A 6,000-nucleotide genomic window follows, 5' to 3' on the forward strand; every position below is an offset into this window, starting at 1 on the left:
CCTCCTGTCATGAGGGTTTTGAGGGGACTGTTTTGTTCAGCCACCCTCTTGTGAAGCGTTTCCTGCTCGGCGCTCGACGCGTTAAGCCGGTGCAACGCTCCTTGGCTCCGACTTGGGATCTTCAATTGGTCCTCGTCGGTTGTCCTTGGCCCCGTTTGAGCCGCTCGAGCAGGCGCCGTTGGGACGGCTGTCTTTCAAGACCGCGTTCCTACTGGCTGTCACTTCCGCTAAACGCGTGGGTGAGCTCTGTGCTCTCTCGGTACGTCCAGAGTGCCTGTCTTTTCGGACCGATTGCGGTGCCACTCTGCGACCTAATCCTGCTTTCGTGCCTAAGAATATCCGGAGTTCCATCCGCTCCCGGGATATTGTGGTTCAGGCTTTTCGTCCTCCTCCTCACACTAGTGAGTTAGATGCGGGCCTTCACCTGTCATGTCCAGTCCGTGCTTTGGGGATTTACCTCAGCCGTACTCAGGACTTCAGGGTTGCCGACCAGCTTTTTGTCTGTTACGGTGGGGCTCGTGCTGGTAAGGCACTGTCGAAGCAGCGCCTGTCCCATTGGTTGTGCGAGGGTATTGCCCTCTGCTACACGTTGGCTGGGCAGGATCCCCCTGGGGGCGTCAGGGCGCACTCCACTCGTGGTGTGGCTGCCTCTGCCGCTCTCCTGGGTGGGGCCTCGGTGGAGGACATCTGTGCTGCAGCTTCATGGTCCTCACCGGGCCCCTTTGTAAGGTTTTACCTCATGGACATGACCGGGGGTTCTGTCTCCCAGGCGGTTCTGGGGTCTGTGGCCTTTCCTGCTTCCCGTCCTTTGGTCGGGTAGCAGGAGTGTATGGGTATGGGCCACAGTGTGTTGAGTCACACGTGGTTCCGCCTGTACGGTGTGTTCAAGGGGTTCTAGCTCCCTCTTGTTCGCATTCAGGTGGAGTTGACTGCGCCCCCCCTTCGTTAGGAAGGATGGGGTGACAGGGCTCCCCGCACCCCTTGATGTGGGCTTACGGGTCCTCAGGGGGTACATCTGTCGGGTCTCGCGCCCGCTCTTCCCCATTATCTCGTAAGGCTCAGAGCGGGACGCGATGCAAATACAAAATATAACGATAGGTTATGTAGATAACCTAGTTATATTAGTATTGGCTGAGCGTCCCGCTCTGCGCGCCCTGAGTTCCCTCTTGAGGGATCTTTTCCTGGGACGGGTTTTTGGCGAGGAAGGGTGTTTCATGACCAGAGTCATGGTTATATGGGTGGTGCCACCATAAGGGGCGGGGCCCCATACAGGTGGGGTGCATGTGTTTTTTATTCGTGGGAGATACATTAAGTATCACAGGAGATAGAAGTATCTCGTAAGGCTCAGAGCGGGACGCTCAGCCAATACTAATATAACTAGGTTATCTACATAACCTATCGTTAAGTCACCTCAATGGTTAACACTTAAAAGTTCTAACTTCGCGCTTCAGCCCTTGTACACGACTAAATTGATTCTCATTACTGAAACATGAAGTATTACTTGTTTGAAAAAAGTTTTGATCATCAATATTTGATCAATACAAAGGTTAATACATTCCTAACATGTGCCATGAATTTTTTTTGCAGATGTCATCATGGCTTCTCCATTGTTAGCTAAAAATGCTAACTCCTCTCATCCTCCGCAACACACTTCTCATATACCGCAACATTTTAATGGGTGTTTCGGTAATGAGAACTTCTCTTTCGGCAATGACAATTTGGTAACACATCACATAACTTTGTCATTAAATAGTAATAATTGGTAACACTTCAACATTAAGTGTTCATAAGGTTGTAATTACATAGTAATAATAAAATGTGTATCATCAACAGTTCAATGTAATTTACTAATTTTCCTGTTTCATTGCAGACAGTCAGCCACTGAGAAGAAGAAAGCGTTAGCAAAGGCTATAGGCTAGCAAAATTCAGAGAAAAGGTTTACAACAACCCTGACCTGCTAGACGAGTACAGAAGGAAGGAGAGAGAGGTTAGGGGGGTTGGAAATGGTACAGTCATTAGCAAACATGCTAGTTTATAGGAAGCCTCATACAAGCCATTTAGTTGATAGGATGTCCAGCTTTCTGGCCCTTACTAAAGGATGTGTACACACTCGCACTTTGTAAGCCATTCAGTCCCTACTGTAGGACACACACACACACACACACACACACACACACACACACACACACACACACACACACACACACACACACACACACACACACACACACACACACACACACACACACACACACACACACACACACACACACACACACACACACACACACACACACACACACACAGGGAGAACCCTAGGACACACATTTGCACACACACTAGTGTAGGGTCTGTCCATATATGTTTTTCCTAATTTTATGGTATGCTTCCTTTCCATTTCTAGATATCAAAAACGAAAGGAAAATGGTAAGATCAAGAAAATGGAAGAGCTTACCTCCAAACAATATGAAAGGAAACAAAAACAATGGAGAGAAAATTCGAACAGGCATTATGCTAAAAAGAAAACACTGAATGCCATCTTGGATTTGACCCCTCTCTCCATCAATGAGCCAGATGCCACACAGGTACCGGAGCAAGATGGAGGCCTACCGGTACCACCAAGCCCCCCAGAACTGCCATCAAACTGCCCAAAACCAGAGCAGACATCCATCCCCAAAGCAAGAAGAAAAAGGAGGATGCAGGATGTCCAGGTAGTACCAAGCCCTCCCGAGCCACCTTTGAACTGCCCAACACCAGAGCAGACCTCCACCCCCAAAGCAGGAAGAAAAAGGAAGGCAACCATAACCTCACTGAGGTCAAAACTGAGGGCGACAAAAGATCAACTGGAAATCCAGTCCAGAAAATACTCTAACCTAACAAAGCAGCTTAGAAGGCTACAAGAAAAAACAAAAAAGGACCAGCACCTTTGATAGGCACCATTGAGAAGAGAGCCACCCACCGGAGAGCCCAAGACCCTGCCCAACAACAGCCAGAGACGATTGATGGGACATGTTGTGAGTCGTTTCTTGCACCAGGATGACAACTCAACTGTCATCAATGACAAAACAGGGGAAGTCCGCAAGAAAGGACATGTGTTCAGGAAGAGGGCACTGACTGACACTATGGAGAGACTACATGTTACATTTTTCAGTCAAGCATCCTCGCTACAAACTCTCAAGGGCTCAGTTCTGCAGACTGAAGCCCTTTTGGACCGTGAGACCCAACGTTTCCCAAAGAGAAACCTGTGCCTGCAAAATCCACGAGAATTTCCAATTCAAAATTAAGAAGCTTCACCAGCTTCGGATAGTTGCCACACCATCCACAACTGAACTAGTTGAGTCCTGTGTCTGCAGCTCAAGTGATATGGAATGCATGTACAGAAGGTGCATTCATTGCCAAGGCAAAACCTTCCCTACAACTATTGATCCATCAACCAAGGGAAACATAATTTCCTGGGACCAGTGGGTTACCCGTACAGGTAAAATCACAAAAAAGGGAAAAGATGGTAGACTGGAGGAGACAAATGTCAAAAACACAGCACTGGAGAAGACACACACATCTATCGACAAACTTGTTGCCCTCACTCAGGACCATGTAAATAAACTGGCCATTCATGTGTATAACATCCAGCACCAGTTCCAGAGGCTGAAGTCACTCAAGGAGAGCCTGTCGTGGATTTTGACATCTCCAAGGATGCTTAAGTAAATACAGAGACAAGAGATTGGCCTTATGAGCGTGCAAACCACGACAGTTTCTCCACGGGCAGTCTATAACAGCGCAACACTGCGAATCAGGTATTCTGAAATAAAGAAACAGGAGCATAAAGACAGCCGGAATACTCACGTTAAATAAACACAGGTTTATTAGAGAAGAAAAAATATATATACAGTACGCCCATACGGACGGACTTTTAGTCTGTCAGAGTGCATATCACAGGTCTGTCAGAGTAAAAGTGACAAAAAGCAAAAGTGTCATGTGTTTTAACACAGTGGAATAGAGACGCCTCGATCGTCTCTGATTGGGTTGGCTTTATATGGTCATTTAGGGAGTCAAATGGAATGGGCTTTTGAGGGGGTAGAGGCGCTGCGGCCTTGGACGCAAACGCTATCGGCCTGCTCTGAATTTAATGAATGGATATACTGTTTTAACAGTTTTTGAGAGAAGGATAAACATGACTTAACGATCAACCCTGTTGTGGGGCCCCAGAGGATTAAGAATGTGAAATTACGGGGTGGTGAGTCAGATCAAGGAGGAGATAGCCAGATATAAGGAAGAAAATGACAACGGGGCGGTAGACCCGAACATTCTATGGGACACACTGAAGGTGGTGATAAGGGGGAAATTGATGGAAAAAACAGCAATGCTGAAGAAGGCCAGAACGGAGACATATCACAATCTGATAGGGAAGCTGAAGAAGCTAGAGGGGAGACACCAGATATCAAAAGAACAGGAAACGCTCGGAGAAATCAAAGAAGTAAAGGCCAGGATAAATAGGGAATTATTGACGGAAATAGAAAAGAAAGCGAGGTTCATGAAACAAACGTACTATGAAGGGGAACCAAAAGCGACCAGACTGTTGGCTAGGAGAATTAGGACGCAACAGAAGTTGAACACGATACACACAATAAGGGATACAAAGACTAATGAAATATTGAGGGACCCAGCTGAAATAGAGAGGACATTTAGAGAATACTATGAGAAATTATACACACAGCCAAAAGCAGCGGGAGAAGAGGAAATAGAAACATATCTGGAGAAGCTAGAGTTACCATCGATAGGGAAAGAACAGAATGAAGAATTAAATAAAATAATTACGGAACAAGAACTGGAAGAGGCAATTAGTAGAGCTAAAAACAACAAGTCTCCGGGGAGCGACGGATTCCCATCGGAATTCTACAAGACATTTAGAACTGAATTAGCACCCATGTTAGGGGCGGCGTTCAGACACACGATGGAAGAGGGTAAAATGCCCCCCTCGTGGAAGGAAGCCATAATCACCACGATACCGAAGGAAGGGAAGGATAGGGAATTATGTAGTAGTTTCAGACCTGTGTCCATACTTAACGTGGATTACAAGATGTATACATCGATAATATCAAAAAGATTTGAGACGTTTATGCCAGACATTATAGATGAAGATCAAACTGGATTTATTAAAGGGAGACAGACACAGGACAACGTGAGAAAGACATTACACATAGTAGAGGAGATACAAAAACAAGGGGGTAGCGCGGTACTGATTAGCCTAGATGCAGAAAAAGCGTTCGACAGTGTGAGCTGGACATTTTTATATAAAACATTGATGAGGTTTGGACTGAACGGGAGGGCGATGAAGATGATCAAGGCGCTATATCAAGAACCGACAGCGAGGGTTAAGGTGAATGGCAGCTTGACGGATAGAATCAGATTAGAGAGGGCTACCAGACAGGGATGTTGTCTCTCACCGACGCTCTTCGCCGTTTTCATAGAACCACTGGCACAACTGATCAGACAGACCGAGGACATCAAGGGAGTAAGGATAAAGGGAACGGAATATAAACTAGGCCTATTTGCAGACGACGTGATAGTATACATGAGGCAACCAGACAAGAGCTTCCCGGCACTGATGGATCTACTGAAGGAATATGGCCACTACTCAGGATACAAACTAAACGTGACAAAGACACAGACCTTAGCATGGAACTATACCCCAACAACGGAAATTAGAGAACAGTACGGGATAAGATGGGACATGGACAAGATTAAATACTTAGGGGTGAACATCACGAGAGGGGTGGAGAAACTGTTTGAGGCGAATTATACACAGATAAATCAGAACATCAAGAGAGACTTAGAGAGATGGACAGTAATGCCCTTGGACTTCAATTCAAGAATAGAGGTCATTAAAATGAACATACTATCAAGGTTACTGTACCTATTCCAGTCACTACCGATACAAATTCCACAGAATTAATTCAGGGAGTGGGACAGACTGATATCGAGGTTCATATGGGCGGGGAG

Source organism: Notolepis coatsorum (assembly GCF_963971535.1).
Source record: "Notolepis coatsorum genome assembly, chromosome: 6".
NCBI lineage: Eukaryota > Metazoa > Chordata > Actinopteri > Aulopiformes > Paralepididae > Notolepis > Notolepis coatsorum.